Genomic DNA, 18,660 nt, shown 5'->3' with positions numbered 1-18,660 from the left:
GATGATCAACAGTTGTTGTTATATGTTTAAAGTTATTATATTTTGTAATTTGTTAAGAAGACCGGTCTATTAAGTTGTTTTATATATATATAATGGTTGTTGAAGCTTTGCCAGGTCAGTACATCCCGAAGCAAGAAAGCCTTAAGATGTGCTCGTGTGTCTGAAATTCCAGTTGTGCCGTCGGCAAGGGGGCATGTCACAACCCAGTGATTTTTGTGCCTCGGCACTATGGAATTTCCTGGCCACGTGAGAGCTTCTATGCACGGCAGAGTGTTCTGCTGCAATTGAGCACCCACGTGTAGGAGAGAGTTCCCGCCAATTTGCAGTTTCCTTTGCAGGATGCATTTCTTCTTTGCAGCACAGAAATGCACGGTGCAAAGAGTTCCCGCCATTCGAATGTAAATTTGTGCCCTGCTATTGGCCAGTGCTAAATTATTCACACGTGGCGGCTAGTAATTGGCTTGCTGGCCATTTAAAATTCCGCGCAACTTCCGCCCAAGTCCAAGAGCTTTGAGCACGCTGCAGAGTGCCTCTGAAGTTATCTGACTTGCGGCTGCCGATCGATAGACTGATCACCTATCGATCTTTCTTCCCGTCACTGAGCGCAACCCCGACATACCCCTTTCCCCGCTGGCTTCGAATTGCGGACGGATTAACTGGCTTGGGCCCCACCAGCTGGAACAACTCATGTGGTTGTTCAGACGACCGGACCACCTGCGTCGTGCTTGCAAGCGGCGTGAGTAAAGTTTTTTACAACCAATAAGTTTTGTCTGCCTCTCCATTCACCAGCCCGCCCTAAAGTATGACCAATTTCTAACGCAACTCGAGTCGGCTCTGGCCATCCGAGACTCACTGAAACTTGACTCTTCCAAACTCCAAGATCTAATATCCAACTTAAAAATATTTAGAAAAGTAAATTTAAAGATACCCATTGGATCTGATTCTCCTCTCACTTCCAGTTTGCTTTACATTTATATCTCTGTTGACCTCAGTTATTTTTTTTACTCCAAACTTACACCACTGTGAGTGAGTATAAATTCAGCCAAGTAATAAGTGCACTCTGCAATCCAGCACTGTGGTAAACCTTGCCATCACACTGACACTTCATCTGAAAATCTTAAACTGTCATTCAATAAAAGTATCATTTTACAATACCTTCTGAATGACTCCTTTATCTGTTTTAACCAGCCGGGAAATGCTCAGTACTATGGTATTTGACAGACCCAGGAGAGAGAAGCCATATCATTCATGCAGCCTGCTCTGCAGGCATAATGAGTTTTGGAGTGGGCTTGACGTATCTTTTGAATGCCTACCAGTTTGAAGGCTTTCATATCAGGCAAGAAGGATCTACAGAAGCTGTAGTTGTGCAACTTTATCTCGTTTGGTGGTGTTCATGATACAAAGACAGAAACCAGTATGTGGAATGGGGATCAGGGAGGTAAAAGTCCACAGGCATTGTGGTTATCCCGCCCTCTAACACCTTTTCTCCTTTGTCTTCTGTGGCTAAAATTTGTTTAGATAATCAGGCTGATTTAGGAGTGAAAGAAAAAAAGATTACTATGGTAGAAAAGCAGGCTTTCTCACCTTTTCTTACCTTTTCCAGTATGAATACTGGGAAGAGGATTGGAAAAAAGCTGCAAAGTTTCAGACATGTAATGATGCAGCATGTCTGGAAAAGGAAAAATACCTTCTTGCCTTTTTGTTTGCTAATAAACTCTATTACCAGTTAATCAGGGGAATTTCATTTTTGCCATAGAGGGCACTTTCACACATGCATTTACTCCAGCCTAAGTTTACTCTGGTGTAAGCTATTCTGGTGTAAGAGTTTTCAGGTAGGTGTCTGCACATGCAGAGATTAGGGAGCAGATTTGCACCAAGTTTCCTACAGTCCTGCAATGGGCCAATATTACAACTCGGGGGAGCTCCAGATCTCTGGCTGTAGCTGTCAGCAACTGGCAGCTATTTTCAAAAGGCAACCCTGCTCCCTGCACTCTGGCCAGCCACTTACTTGCCCAGGAGCAGTGTGCCCATTATAGAGGCAGCACATGGGAGCTCTCTCCATGCCCACTCTGCAGCCCTTGCCATGACTGCTTCAGCTCCTGCCCCTGGCAGCAATGACCAGCACCCCATGCTCCTGCTGGCCACTCTGCAAACAGAGCCCCTCCACCAACCACCCCGCTCACCAACAATAAAAAGTCCTCTTTCCTGTACAAAGTATTTACAAAGAGATTTTGAGGTGTCCTAGAGTGGGGGGTTCATGGGCTGGGAGTGCCTAAGGGGCAGAGCCTGGGGGCAGGTGGCCAGGAGCCTGGCCACTTTCTGTTTCCCTGTGGGTGTGGATGCCACAGCGGTGGGTGGGAGGCTCACTCAGGGGCAATGGCAGCCGGTGCTTTCCTGGCACAGATGGATCTCCCTCTGGCACTTCTCTAAGCAGTTCTGGCTCCATGCCCACGTGGAGCTGGGGCAAATGGCAGGGCTGGGCCCAGGTGGGGAGGCTGGGTGGCAGGACACCCAGGGTGGTGGCCAGGCCAGGGGCTTCTGGCAGCGGAGGACCTCTGCTAAGGTGGGGGTCTGCTGCAGGGCAGCAGGTGGCTGTCAAAGGGTGTGTGGGACTAGGGGCAGCAGCTGGGAAGTGAGCAGCGCAAACACGACCACCAGGGCCAGAATGGTGTCCAGCACCTGATGGTCATTGTCCATTGGCTGCACTGCCCAGCCCAGGATGACATTCTGCTTCCCAGAACCTGGAGTCACTCATACTCCAGGCCCAGGAGCTCGGCCTGGAACTCCCAGTCTGTCTGGTCCTGTGCCTCCTCATGGTGGTCCCTCGCCTCTTCATTCCAACCTTGTGCATCCTCCTGGGTGACATCCTCTGCACACCAGTTCCGTGCATCTTCCAGCCAGTCCTGTGACATCACAACCAGTTGCTGCAGGAGGCCAGTCCTGTCCTGGGTCCTCCTCTGGTGGAGCCCCTATTGTGCCTGGTGTGGACAGTGCATGAGGAGCTGTTTGTGTGGACCAAGGGATGTCCAACCCACTGCACCCTGTGCACCTGGTAAGGGACCCTGAGCTATAATGGTGTGGGGAGCAGGCCTGGGCTTGCCTACATCCTCCACCACTACCTGGAGGGCTACCTGTTACTGTGCTACATGTCCCTGCCCTCTGCAGCTGAGGAGGACACTGTTGCCAGCATTGACGTGCTCCTCGCTGTCTCCCGCCTCCCTGCATGGTATGGTGGGAAAACCTGGGGCCAGGGCTGTGGGGGCTGGCAGGGTTGGGGGGTAGGAGTGGGGTCCAGGGCCAGGTCCAGGGGCAGGGGCAGGGAGGGCCCTCCACTTGGACCTGGGTGGCATCTGGCTCCAAGTAGTATCCTCCAATGTCTAGGGGTATGCTGTGCAGGCACCCAGCCAGGGGTGCCCTTGGAGAGGAGTTGGCACTGCTAGAAACTGATTGAGTCATGGATGTTCATGTCTCATGGCTAGTCCTGGGGCTGCAGAGCTGGTGAGGCAGCCGCTGGCCAGGGCTCCCCAAGCTGACAGTGGAAACTGCACCTGGGGGAACATGATGGGACAGGGTGCTGCATGCTTGAGGGGCCCTCCTCCAGTGATGTGTCACCAGAGATGCCAGGCTAGGTCAGGGACTTGGGGCGGGCTGCCCATGCTACTAAAGATAGCACAGCTGTGGCCTGGGTCCTGGGGTACCAGGACAATCATCAATTGTCACATAAAGGCCCTCAACTAATGGGCACAGTTGGACCAACGATTGTGGTTGGTCCTGATGACCCACTGTGCCTGCCAGGCCTTGACCTTTATGTCGCAATGCTGTGCCAACCGGTTGTGCCTGTGCTTCTGCATCTGGCCTGACAGGGCCTCATAAATGTAGGTTTTGGAGCACCCACCCAACGCAAATTGGTATTGCACTTCTGCCTCACTCCACAGTGTCATGAGGTTGGCAGTCTCCTCATTCCAGTTGGAACACCAGGTGCAGGGCACAGGCGTTGGCATGGATATGGGCATGGGTCTGTGCAGCCATGTGGCAGAGATAATGCTCCACAGCACCTGCATATGCAGGGAAGGTTGCTGGGGCTGTGCTGCAGGCAGTTGGTGCTGGCCCTGCTGGCCAGAAGCTGCTTGCAGATAGCTCTGGTGGCTAGCAGGCCTGGCCAGAGGCTGCAGCAGCCTGCAGCATCCTGCTGACCCGGACAGCAATCTCCTGGCAGCCATGCAGCAGTGTAGTGCCAGGCAGCAGCGCTAGGAGGCAGGTACAGCTATGTTGTGGCTTGCCCAGAGGGATTACAGGGGCCTGCAGTGCCCTCAGGCTCCCTGTCTATGTGCCTCAGGGCTCAAAATGTCTGTAGGCTTTTATAGCCTGCAAATAGGGGCTGCCATAGAGGAAACCCAGCTCTGGGCCAGGAGAGGTTCCTAATTTGCAGCCCTTGGGCTGGTCTCAGGCTGACCCCCTAGTGGCTGGGCAGACCTGGGAGCAAACTTGCTCTACACATGCATTACTGCACATTAACTAATCCCACTTAAATTTGCCACTTGCATTTGCTACTTGCATTAAGATTTTATATTGTGCAGTAAGCATACACATATGTAGACCTATGTCCTTACCAAGCAGTAAACTCTGCTAATGTGCAATAACATGTCTTGTGTAGACGTGCCCAGTGAGTCTTATACCTCTCAGCAGGCATCTCCTTACAACAGTAGTTCCCAATTGCTTCTGGCCCATTGGCAACACTATTGAACAAGCCGTGGGCTGTGGGTAGCATTATACTTTGCTCTCCCTTTCCACCAGAATAAGAAAAGTAATAAGAAATTTTGTGGTGAGCAAAATTTCATGTGGCTGCAAACAATGTCTGAGAGTCTCATGGGTAATAGTATTTTAGAAGCCATGGGAGTCACTACCTTAAGGAAGCAGGGGATGGCCTGGCCATATTACTATATTTCATAGATATTAGGGTCAGAAGGGACCTCAGCAGATCGAGTCCGACCCCCTGCCCCGGGCAGAAAAGAGTGCTGGGGTCAGGTGACCCCAGCCAGGTGCATGTCCAGTCTCCTCTTAAAGACCCCCAAGATGATCTGAGTCCAAGACAGCCCTGAATTTAAGACCACTCCCCCAATAATCAGATACTAGACAAGAAACATTTACAAATGTTGTTACAATTTTCCATATTTAGAATCTAATTATAGTAGGGCTGTCTTAAATTTGTCCCCCTCCTTCCCCACTACAGCAGTAAGGAAAGCAGTGGCTGGGGGGTAGACAGTGGGGAGGTGGTAAGGGGACAGGTGGTAGGGGGACTGTAGGGGAGCAGATGGTGGAGGACTCGTTAGGGAAAATGGCTTGATCCTGGCCCTTGCTCTCCATGCTTTGCTTCCCATCACCTGCTCCCCTTGCAGCCTCTGCCTCCTCTACATCCTGTCTTCCTCCCCCTGAAGAATCTGCTTTCCCACCTCCTCCCCTGCATCCTCAATCCCCCACCCCCCTGTTGTCTCTTCCCTAGTCTCCCTCCCCCTGCCACCTCTCCCCACTGCTAACCCGTTCTTTGGCTTTGGCAAGCTCTGGCCCTGCTCTGGGCTGCAGCATGGAGCACATTTATGCTCTAGTCCCAGCCTGGCACTGGAGCATTAAATGTGCTCCATGCTGCAGGCTAGAGTAGGGCTGGAGCTAGAGCAGGTGTAAGTGGTGGTGGGGGTAGAGAGGGGAAAATGCATTGAGGGAGAGGGATTGATGGGGAAGAGATGGCAGTAGGTAGGGGACCCAAGGCTTCTGTGGGGAGGTCAGTTGGAGGGCGAGTGATGCAGGGGTGGGAGGGCAGAGATGGCTGAGGGCAGGTTGTAGCTCCAGCCCGAACCCTGGAAAAAAGTCTAGTCTTGAAACTGAGTAAATATGGTAAAAGAGTGGATTATTCTTGCACACAAGGGGTGCATCTACACATCACCTTATGGCAACATACAATGTGCTATGGTTATGTAGCGATCACGTGGATCTACACATGATTACCAGCTATGTCGCCGTAGTGGTATGCTCCCTGTTTATAGTGTGCTGCTATGATGACAAAGTGGTGAAATCTAACCAAGTACTGCACACCCAGTGCAGTAACTGCCTGTACTGTGCTGTGCTTTAGTACTTCCAAAAGGAAGTGCTAAGGCATGGCACTGTAGCACCATTGCCGTACGGCGATGTGTAGATGCATCCAGTATAAACAATACTGAATTCTGTTTCTGGCAATGATGTCTTACTCCTCAGTTCATTTTCTGCTTCAATTTCTCACTTGCCTTCGGGTGAGAAATTGAAGCAAAAAATAATCCTTAACATTACATTACATGTTTCTAACTGTTGGTTCTTTTTTAATCCTGGTAGCTAGCTGTACTGAAGGTGAAATATTCCCCTGTGCCAAAAAGCAACACAAGACTGACACGTCCTGTTAAGAGAACTTCAGTAGTGTATTGGCCTTGCTCTAGCCTTCTGCAGAGGAATGAGCTTCATCTGAAAAAAGCTTTTGTAACAAGTGATACATGTATGTATGTGTGTGTGTGTGTGTGTGTGTGTGTGTGCATGGGCACCCTCGCACATGGGTGCATTCATGTTTTTGCATAGCTTGCTTGAAATTTTGAAACTGTTCTGATGCTACTATATTATCTGGATTGTGTTCCCTGGGTAGTATACGAGTCTGACTATTTATGATTATGAAAGCGTAAGAAATTATGGTGGGAATGACTAGATCTAGACACTGGTTCACTGGAAGTGTTGATTTTTTTTTCTTATCTGCAAAATTCAAATATTTAATGGATCAAATGTTAAAGTAATACATCTTTTAGTATCAGCTAAGAAAAAACATACTAATGCAAAATTGGAAGCATATTGGGAAAAATGGATGTTTAGAGAATGTTTTTACAGATGTGAACAGTAGTTCTTCACCTAATTTAAGAACTAGATTTCTAGGCATAGAAAGGGAGGAATTAAGAAGTAACCCTCACAGTAACCCTCACAATGATTATGAAAAATAAATTAATTAAGTTAGACACAATTTGCAGCTGAAATATTGTATATTTTAATATGTTAAAGAAAATAGGGAGTGTTTTGCAGTAGAAAGGTTTTAGTGAACTTTTTTGCAAGTTCATTCAAGCTCAGAAGAGATCTCCTGAGGACTGGGAAGCAATGAATGTAATGTTATTATTCTAGTATGGATCTGGGGACAGGTTCAGAAATGACAAACTAGTCATGCTGACGTCAGTTGTGTGTAATGTCTCAGAAACTATTTTAAGGGACGAATTGGAGAACATCTGGAATGTGATGTTTTGTTAAGGTCAGCCAGTATAACTCCAGGAAGAGGTAAATCATGCCTCCAGCTTACTCAAATTCTTTCACACAATGAAAAGTACACATGGTGGCTACAATTAATTTAGTTTTTAAGGTAATTTTATTTAACTTCACTCTAGGACTGTACCATTTAGATATTTTGTATTGTTTCTGACATAGGATCACCTTTTTCATAGTCTCCCTTATGTGAATTAGCTTATAGTTGTTATCGGTGGGGTTTTTTTTGTACGAATAAATTGTGCTTTAGAAATAGTACCAGTATTAATGCTGTTTTAGTTACCTAAGTCACAATGGGATACATATTATTTCACTTTACTTGCCAAAAAGGCATATACATATCTGCAAAATTTCAGTTTCAGGCACAGTTTGAGATGCATTATCTATTAATGGGGGGGAGAGGGGGAGTAATCTTAAATTGCCTTTGCAGTGCTACTGAGCATGCTCAGTAGTTCTGCACTCTGGTTAGGCAACTGTGTGATGGGGAAAACAGATTCCCCCATGTGTGCCAGTGAGGCTGGGTAAGTCCACCTCCCCACAATACCCCAGACAGGGTAGCTGGGAGGGCCTCCCCACCTGGGCCTTTTGACAGCAGCAGCCTGACTGTGCAAAAATATGTAACGTGTGTAAGCTTCCATACAGTCACTTTAAAACCAACGAAAGAAAAATCTCTCTTAATATCCAGATTATTTGTGGTCTCCTCATCTGATTATGGATAGACTAAACCTATCATGTACTATACTGAATTGCTATTTTAAATTGTGAATCTCTAGTGAATCAATTAATAGATTCTTAATAAATACTTTCCAGCAGTCCAATTCCCCAACCCAGGTTACTCTCTTGCTGATCAAATTATCAAGGTTAATATTTGTTAAATTGTCTCCTGAGGCTTATTTGCCTTACTGCCTAAAACGGCTGTCCACTTTTTTCTAGTTACTCTCCAATTTTACTATGCCACCATTCGTTTTCAAGGCTGGCTGCCTATATATGTGTTCTGATGCTTTCTAATTAGAACACATTGGAGTAAACTTGACTAATTGAGTCTGCACATTCTAATTAAAATGCTTTAGCAACTCTGCAGCACCATGTGTATTAAGCCCCTCCCCCCTCATTTGAAAATGGCCTTGGGGGCGCTTTAACTAAAGTTCATCAAATTAGCTTTAAAGTGCACTGTGGCCATTTTTAAATGTGCAAAGCCTTAATATACGTGACACTGCGGCACTTTAATTAGAATGGCTCTCCAGGAACTACTCTAATTAAAACACCCCCTCCTCACTACCCCTGAGTGTATAGGCAGCCTATGTGCCTTTGCTTTAGCTTTAGTTTTCTTTCTCTACCTGCCTAGCTATCTGACAACAGCTACTGTGTAAGAGTAGTTGATTGAGAGCCAAGATTGAGCACTTTAGCATAATGGAAGGGGGAGAATAAGAGTTTAAAATAAAATTTGGGTTGATTCTGAAACATATTGATGTGTTTAATTCAGTTCTTTCTCTGTACTTCTATTCCAGTCTAGAAGCTTGAGTCAGGACTGATACAAAATCTTTTAGAAAAAAGAAATCTAACATGTCATAGAAAAATCTCTCTTTTGCCACATTTATCATTGTGAAATTGTGTCTTGAATATTAGCTGATACCAGCTTTCAGTCCGTTGTTAAAACCCCTGGAAAATGCCCATATACAAACTATAACTATATAGAATTGTGAAAATATTCACTTCATAGTTCTGTTCTTACTTTACCACTTGCAGATTTCAGTTGAATAAGTTATGCAGTAGCGTGTGACACGTGGAGTGGCATTCACTTCTAGAAACTTCTATTTGAAAGGTAGACAATGACACAGATTGGTTCATACAAAGTGATTAATTTATCACTGATGCTTAACTAGAATCCAGAAAAAGGACTATGCTGCCTGTTTGGTTAAATAAAACTTTGTTTTGGTTTTACTAATGGGTAGATCCTAATTTACTCATTTAAAGAAAATAAATAATAAATATACTAAGTATATTAGTAGATTCACTAATGGCTAATGGCTGCTTGCAAATGTTAAAAAAAACAACCAAAATGATGCTTTAAACTTCATATGGTCCTGTGCTGAGCCCAGCACATGCCCAGAAGAGCTTTAGATAAAAGCACCAAAGAGCCACGCTGAAGTGCCCAATCTATACAGATGCTGCAGAGCCAGGTCAAAGTAACGTGCTGTTTCTTCTGGTAAAGCATTTTTTTTAATGTCTTTAAGCAGCCAGTATGTCCAGTTGCTGCTATGTGCACCAGAATGGGGTAGCTGCAAGTCAGCCAGTTACAGGGCACCTATACACAAGCAGCGAGGCTGCTCCAATGCATTGTAATTACAGTGCTTCAGAACAGACTCGATTAATTAAGTCTGCTGGAGCGTGGTAATTACTGTACTCCAGCAGACTCCACTGTTTCGTGTATCAGTGTCCCTGTGCTGAAAAATGGTGGCAGTGGGGATGCTTTATGTAAAGCTCATTCAACGAGCTTTAGTTAAAGTGCCCCAGCTGCCATTTTTCAGTGCAGGGATGCTGATACACAACATGCTTTGGGCGCTTTAATTAGAGGAGCTCTTGGAGCTGCACTAATTAAAGGGCCCCTCCCCTCATTCCTGGAGCATGTATAAAAACACTTATAGTTCCTTGACTCTCTGATATATCCTTTACTGAGGATATCTTCATTAGGGGATTTTAGTGATGTCAAGGGAACATACTAGAACAAAGAATCTGGCCCTAAAATGGAAAATATCAATAATATTTTGCTTATCATTTGGCAAATTGCTAATTTAAAAATGTTTTTAAGATGTTATTGATGGGAAAAACGAGATGGACACAGGGAAAAAATATGAGGCTTAGAAATATGAATAAATTTGCTTTTTTTTCCCCCTTTGTTGGCATTGTAGTTATTTCTGATTATAGACGGGAAAAAAGCTTTCTTTTTGTACCCTGTAAGAGCACTGGAAATTAATCTTATGAATAATGAACAAGGTATGAAAATTAATCCTATCTGGGAATATTTAAATTGGTATAAAAAAGCTTGTGGGTAAGCATTCACCCTAACCATTAAACTCCAACTACAAATCTTGATGGAGATTTTTGTGCTTCTCCCCTAAAAATACAAAAACACGACTAAAAATATCTTTTAGTAATGTACCACTTGGATGTCCATACAAGATTTCCCTTCCAAATGAAATGCTACACTAAAAAAAAAATTAAATATGTGACTTTAATTTAATAAGACTAAGAATCACAGAAACCATTTGAATTAAGTGCTAGTGAGGTCATTCCCTTTGCTCCTTCTCACATTTTATCAGAATGAAAAGCTAATGTTTCAACTAGAGCTGGTCAGAAAATCAAGTAGTTTTATGAAAATTTTTAAGATACGGAATTTGAATCTAAATAAATGCATTCAAAACTGAATCCTTTTTCATTCAAAAAATATCTGAAATAACACTGCAGTGGATCTTAATAATTTTCAATACCATAAAAAGACGTAGATTGGTAAATGACAATTTTTCATTTGTGAAGAACCAGTTTTTAATAAATGAAGTATTTTGATAACCTTTTTTAATGTCTTGACATTTACTGGTATTATGAGTCTCAAAGAGGGGGGAGGGGTTTTGATCTAGACTTTTGATTAAAAGGCTAGGAAATGTAGTTAAAATATACATATTTTGTCAACTACTTAATTCTCAAGACATTTCCCAGAAGAGATTTATGATGGTTTATTTCCATATTTATTTAACTCAAATGGCACTTTTCCCATTTTAAGCACTTCAGTACCTGTAAAAAAAAGTAATCTTCAGTGCAATCCTGTGAGATGTGTTGTTATTTATATAGTGCTAGAGATGTACACAGTGGGCTGAATGTTCAAAAGTAACTAGTGATTGTGAATAACTCAGATTGTGTGTGTTCATCTTGAGACATTTTAATGGGTTCTGATTTTCAGAAGGAGGTGCTTTCCTTGCCTCTTCAAGAATCAGGTCTGTGTATAACATCTCAGCCTGGGAGTCCAGCCATTTAGGCATCAAAAACGCTAGTACTATTTATTAGTTTCTTTTATACAGGTGAAGAAGCACATGTAGAAAAGCAAGAGACTTCTTCAAAGGCACAGAAAAGGTCTGGGATTAGATGTTAAGGATTTCCTGATTCCCCAGGGTGTGCTTAGTCTAGAACCTTATACCTTTCTGCTCAAGGGAGAAAAGATATAGGAGTAGCACATGGGTTTTCCTTATACATATAAGTGTCATTGCCAATCTTTCGTTGCTTTTAACCTTCAAAATTGCCAGACTGTAATTTGAGCATTGTGTCTATAGACTTGAAAAACCAGTAGTAGTGAAAAAAGGCTCCTGGTTTACAGTGTGATATTGGCGCCAGTTGAAGCAACCTCCCCTAATCAGGACGGATACTGATTTTATAGGATTTAAGTATGTGCTTAGAGTTAAGTATATTGATGAATGGAAATGGCTTTAAGTATGTTTGTGGGCTTAAGTGTTGATCTGGGAACTTCTACAAGATATTAATGGTTGCATCTGTTTTCTTTCCTTCTTTCAGATCGGAGAACAATGAAGTTAACAGTAGTATTAATAGTAGGGGCAAGCTGGCTATGTACTGATTGCTAGCAATAAACATAAGCTTTTCTTAATGAGCATGTTTGTGCTGGCCCACAAATAAATAGATCATAAGGTCATGTAACAGTAATCAAGACTTCACATATATCTTTGTCATAACATAAAATCACAAAGGGCAAATCTTAGATTTCTAACTAGACTACTGTAACACTGTATACCCTCCTTGGAAAAGACTTCTATTTTTGCCAGCTTGTCATGATCTGTAGTGTAATTGAATGCCCATTAATAACTTGACTAGGCCTTGCAAACACTTTCCACGTTCTGATTTGCATCCAGACCTCCAGACTATATGAGACCATAAATGCACTCATCATCTAGTCCCTCTGCTTTGGAAAACTATAAGTCTGAAACTGAAGAATTGAATTGTGAATTGATGGGCCAGCTCCAAAATCCAATTCGTAATAAAATCTCAGTGATTAATGAAATATTGTCCAAGAGCCAAGAATACTGTTCACCTGTTTTTACCTCTCTCCTGAGAAAGTGACTTTGCTATCTGAAATAATATGACAAACTGGCACAAATCAAATATTTTTGAGAGGTTAAGTTTCTCTAACTGTGTGCAAACTGAACACAGATGTGAACTGTAGGAAGTTGGCCAGTTTTTCTGTCAACCTTGGCAGGCCATTTGTGGAAAACCTTACAGTAGCTGGCAATTTTTGGAACTGTTAAAAGGTCAGCCATACTTTTATTAGATAAATGTGTATAATATTACCCATAAGAGGGTTTTCTATTTTTATCATGGGAAGAGTCCTGTGTAATGTTTTGCATTTTTTTTTTTACTGTATAGGTTACATTTATTAAGTTACAAATAATATTTTACATTGTTATAAAACAAAGAGAAACATGATTTTTCTGCAACTGACTGAGAAGAAACCTGGTAGAACTGAAATGTAAATCAGCATATCACAGTGAGAAATACTTTTAAGTGTTTAATGGCATTTAAATTGCAATAAAATCAAGTGGGTTCATATGGATGTGTTAGGCAGCAAACTATTCTATAGGATTTATACATGCACAATGCTGGCTGTGTGCAACTATAGCTCTGTATCTCTTCAGTAATTAGTTTGATTTAGTAATGGTAACAGCATTAATTTAGAAATGTTTTTTTTTCTTTAGATAAATTATTGGGAATAAAATTGGGTTGTAGATAAACATGACAAATGTCCTTTACAGAAAACAGAAAAATCTTTAAAATCAATAAACAGCACTTAGTTTAAACCACTAATGATCTACATACATGTTTCAGGAATCACAAGTTTGGTATGCTTTAGTAAGATATTGGAACAACTTGTGGCTAAGCCTGTCAGCACAGTAGACCACAGGCTTATTGGGTTTTTTTTCCTCTGATTTTTTCATGGTGGAGTATATTCCAACATTTTCATGGAAAACAGATCTGTATTAAAAACCTTAGCCATTAAATGTTCTCTGCTTTAAAATGGACTGGTGGCTCTTGAGATCTATTGAAATATCTAAAAGGGTGGGGAAAGGTTTTTATTTCAAGTGAAAAATTTCAAATACTCTGATTTGTACTATTGCTGGAGGACACATGCTCTAAGTATGCCATATACAACATCTTATATTTTAGTGGCTATATAATTCTATAGATGCAAGCAATACATGGAACTCCAAATAAAACTGTGAATGACCAATGTATAGTGAGAAATGTAATAATCTTACCTTTAGCTTCCCAATTTAATTTTGGTGTAGCTGAATGAGTTTTTTGAAGTTTCCTGTTGACAGAATCCAGTTGAGATGCAGCCTTTAGCTCTTCAAGATAGTGGCGGGGTGAGGGGGGGAATCAGGGTAAAAGATGGTAGTGATATAAGAAATCTCACAAACACCTATAAGAGATATTTATTTATCATTATAAGTAGACCTACAACCAATGAGATTAAATTAGAAATAAGAAATCATAGGCTGAGGCCCTGCTACGTGCTCAAATTAAAGTTGGATAGAAACCAGCTGTAGAGTTGTTACACATTTTCCAGCACTAGCTGGTTGCTTTTTTATTTATAGCTGGATAGTCACTTTTATCAGAGGATAATTACTTTGCACGTGTGACTAGTCTAAATTTATTACACAGTTAACCAGCAAATTGCACAATATATATAACATGCCCTAAGTGTCAGGGGGCCTGAATGTTAGGAAAAACTCTCTGACACTGGTATCTGCAAAACTAATAAGTACACTCCCAAAGGAGCTGGTAGAAACCTCAAAGTTTGGGACATTTAAAACTAGACCAGACAAAATGCCAGAAGGAAGATGGATAGGATTACATAGTTCCTTTGCTTCCTGAGAACTTTGATTCTCAGCATTGTGAGAGCAGTGGCCACCTCAACTTTTCAAGGCGTTAAGCCTTTTTCACACCTGCAGAACTGTAAACCTGTAGGAATTAATACTTCTCTTTCCTAGATCAGTTACTATCATTGCTCCAGTAAGCAATTACAATTGGTATTAGTTTGATATGTATATATTATGTACAGACCCAGTGCTGAATTCTGCAACCATTACTCCTCACATGAGTAATCTGTGCTCATAGAATCATAGAAAATTAGGGTTGGAAAGGACCTCAGGAGGTCATCTAGTCTGACCCCCTGGTCAAAGCAGGACCATCCCCAATTATATCACCCCAGCCAAAGCTTTGTCTAGCTTTGTCTTAAAAACCTCCAAGGATGGAGCTTCCACCACCTCTCTGGGTGACCTGTTCCAGTGCTTTACTGCCCTCCTAGTGAAAAAATTCTTCCTAATATCGAACCTAAACTTCCCTTGCTCCAACTTGAGACTATTGCTCCTTGTTCTGTCATCTGCCACCACTGAGAACAGGCTAGATCCATAGAAACAGTCTCACTGAAATCTGTGAATTTCACTTACAGAAGTAAAAATTAGCAAGATCAGATCCAATGTCTTACTCAAATCTTCATCACACAACAGGATTTAAGGTCAAAATATAAAGTTTGTTGTCTTTCTTTTTGTTTCTTGCTTTGTTGAAGAAACAAGTATCATAGCAAATGAAGAGTGATTTCAATAAAAATTTCAAAAACGTCTTGTGAATATAAACTAGTAGCTGCACACTTCTCATTTCTATATGAAAATATTTAATATAACATTTTGTTTTAAGTCTCCATATATTGCTGTTGCATAAAGGAACAATATGAGCTCCCTCCTGTGGCCAAAATAATACCTTAATTTACCATGTTTGTGAATCCGAGTCTCTTGCAGCTAAGTGGATAAAGTGTCTATCTTAAATTTCAAAAGGTTTCTTGTTCAGTTGTTTAAATAATAACTTCCTGATGACTCCCAGTATTGAGAAAAGAAAAGATTTCCATAAAGCCACAGAAAAAAAGGATAAAGTGAAAACACTGAGGGTCAAACTAACCATGAAATAAAGCTTCTCTAATTAAATCATGTTTAGAAGCCTGAACAGCCATGCCAAATATGTATGTGGTGAGTCCACAGTTTAATGAAAAAGACATGTTTCTTGGCCACTAACATTGAGATCAGAAACATGTTTTCATTAAGAACGAAAGAATAATTAAACAACTGCTGGGCTGACAGACATTGCAAAATATGCCCTCATTTTAGTCACTCAATAAAAGCTCTGAAAATTCTTAGAATACTATAGAGAAAAAACAGTCTTCCTACGCAAAAATAGTACTCAGGAAGTGACAACTTCATTAGTAATATACTATTTTACAGGTTGGCAGACCAGAGTCTGCATATAATTGATGATTGTTTCCTCAGATTACTTTTCTATATTCACAAAACAGGTACGTAACAGTATAATGACACTGAACTTGGGGTTTTTAATAGTCTGTACCTGCCACTGTTTAAGGAATTCATTTTATGAGAATCCTTCTCTGTGTTTACAAAATACCATAGAAAATTATAAAAAGTGCAGCCATGAAAATGATACTTCCAGTTTAGCACCAGACTTTCCTTGCTCATATGAAATAACTATAAACAGTACCTGTATTGCCAGTTATATCTCAACTAAGGACTTGTTGTTTATATAGAACTTAGCCCTCCTTGAATTCAACTAGCACATGAAAGTCATGCATTTATAGTCTGTATCAAATAGGCACTTGGTGTGTTAGATCTGTGATTTAAAATGAATATCTTGGCTCATCCGGAATCATGTTCCTTCTGTCATTAGAGGGGCAATAGTTCACATGAGTTGAACTGTTCTGCTTTAACCAGTGCAATTAGTTGCTTGATGGGCAATGACCATTGTTATTGTGAGATCTTGGAATGTGCAATTTGGACAGTCTTTTCTATTAACTTTGACCATTATAATAATCAATGTTGCCTCATATTACTGAAGAAGTTGCAAAGAACCCACCTCACTTCTGGTGACTATTACTTTCCTCCCCAAACAAAGGTATCAAAGTTTTACATTTATCAGTATAATACATTCAGAAGGAAAGTGTAGCATGGAAATTAGTGTTCGTAACTGAAGAGCATTGCTGCATGCCACAGGAACATTGAACTGCTTCAAACAAAATGATAGAAAATCTGAAAAGGAGACAGGTTAGTATCATACTGTGCTTTGAACCAAACTTATGCATTACGACTCTAAGAATGATCCAAAAAATATTCTGATTCATGGAGAGAAATTAGGGAGCTCAGTTCATAGTACATAACTGTGGTCCTGACCAGGCTTCGGCTAAAAAAGCCTTCAAATCATTTCTGTGCCCAGAATAAACAAGGACTTAATTTGATTCAAAGAATTGTTCTGGCTTTGCCTTCCAGACTCAAAGTTGTCATGAAGAGATTGAGAATGCAGCGAAGCCGATGGCACTGACAACATGGGCATTTGAAGGAGTAGTAAACACAGTATACTCTGTTTAAGTGCATAGCCTTAGGACTGAAAAGAATGCTATACACTTACCAGAACAAAGACTAAACTGGAGCATCTATTCACAAAGGCCCCCCAGGGGAGGACAAGAAATAATGGGCACAAATTGATCAAAGATTGCTTCAGGCTAAACATAAGGAAAATCTTCTTTACAAGTCAAGTGCCAAGGGTTTGGAACAGGCTTCCCCCCGAGGTGGTACAGACATCCATCCTGGCGATTTTCAAAAAGCATCTTGACACACACCTTGCTGGGGTCATCTGATCCCAGCAGTCTTTCTTGCCCAAGTGCAGGGTGGCTGGACCCGATGACCTGTAAGGTCCCTTCCAGCCCCTAACAACTATGAAACTTTATTAGCTAAGGAAAGGAACAACCTATGCTAAGCTTTTAACATCTCATTAAGGCTTCTTACCCAGTTTCTCAAAGGGCCTCATGCCTCTAATATTAGACTTGACATTGACAAGATTAGTTAATTGAAGTGGCTTTAGAAACCCAGAAATTGATAGTTTCTCATGAGTTTCACTAGTTATACAGTTAAATGGCATACTGTTCTGTTAAAGATTTCTTATTTACTAGATTGGTTTTGCATTTAATGGATATGGAGTTAATTAATATTTGTTGCAAGGTAAGCTATACGCAATTGGAACTGGCATGGTATTATGCAGTTAAATCATGTACTTACAGTGAAGTTCACCCCTGAGCAACCCCTGCCAAGTCTCTCCCCTGCCATGGCTGCCCCACTTGGCTCCACCTTCCAGTTCTTTAAGAAAAAAAAAAGCCCCCACTTACCAACTGCTGCTAGGTGGTGGGGCTATCCCTGCTGCCCACCACTGCCCTGTGCTTTGTGGGGGGCTCTGCCATGAGTCCCCATCCTCCGTCCACTCTCCCAGTCCCATCAATAGCTGCCCCGCCCATTCCCACCTCCTGGTTCTTTAAATGTAGATGTTATTTACTTAGATTTTAAAAAGGTCTTTGACACAGTATCACACCCAATTCTTAGAAACAAACTAAATAGTTGCAAGGTAGATTATTACACAGTAAAGTGGGTGAAAAATTGGCTTATGGGACGCACTCAGAGAGTGGTGGTGGATGGGTCAATTTCTACCTGGAGAAATGTGGGCAGCAGAGTCCCACAAGGGTCTGTCCTGGGACTGGTATTGTTCAATATCTTCATTAGTGATTTGGATGAGAGAGTAGAAAGCACCCTGTCCAAGTTTGCAGGCAACACCAAACTATGGTGTGAGATAAATAAACTAGAGGGCAGGGAGTGAATCCAGGCAGATTTGGACAGGCTGGAGAAGTGGGCGGAGCAGAATAGGATGCAGTTTAACAAAGATAAGTGCCATGTATTCCACCTAGGGAGGAAGAATCATCAACCAATGTTCCCTCTGAGGAGCAGCGGTCCATGAGCGAGCCGCCTTGGTCTGGCATGGGACACTTACTAAAGGGGGCTGGGGCCAGGGGTCAAAGGCTGGAGCTGGGGGCCAGAGGCTGGGGCCAGGGACCGGAGGCTGGAGCCAGGAACTAGGGGCTGGAGCCAGGGACCAGGATCTGGGGGCCAGAGGATAGGGGATGGAACCGGGGGCGGATGGCTGGAGGCTGGAGCCAGGGGCCAGGGCCTGGAGCTGGGGGATGGAGCCGAAGCCTGGTGCAGGCTCCCTGGCTCTGACATCCCTGCCTTGTCTCAACTTGGGGAGGAGCTGCTGCCTGCTCCAGTGAGGCTCCGCTGGCTCCAAGATACTGCTTCACTCCCCCGCATTGCCTCGGGGAGCGAGGAGGCACGTAGCATCAGGGTCGGGGAGCAGAGCAGTGTCCCAGAGCTGGCGGAGCCTCACTTAGGGTAGGCAGTGGCT

Source organism: Alligator sinensis, unplaced genomic scaffold (assembly GCF_000455745.1).
Source record: "Alligator sinensis unplaced genomic scaffold, ASM45574v1 scaffold165_1, whole genome shotgun sequence".
Lineage (NCBI taxonomy): Eukaryota > Metazoa > Chordata > Crocodylia > Alligatoridae > Alligator > Alligator sinensis.
Note: the sequence above shows the minus strand (reverse complement) of the source record.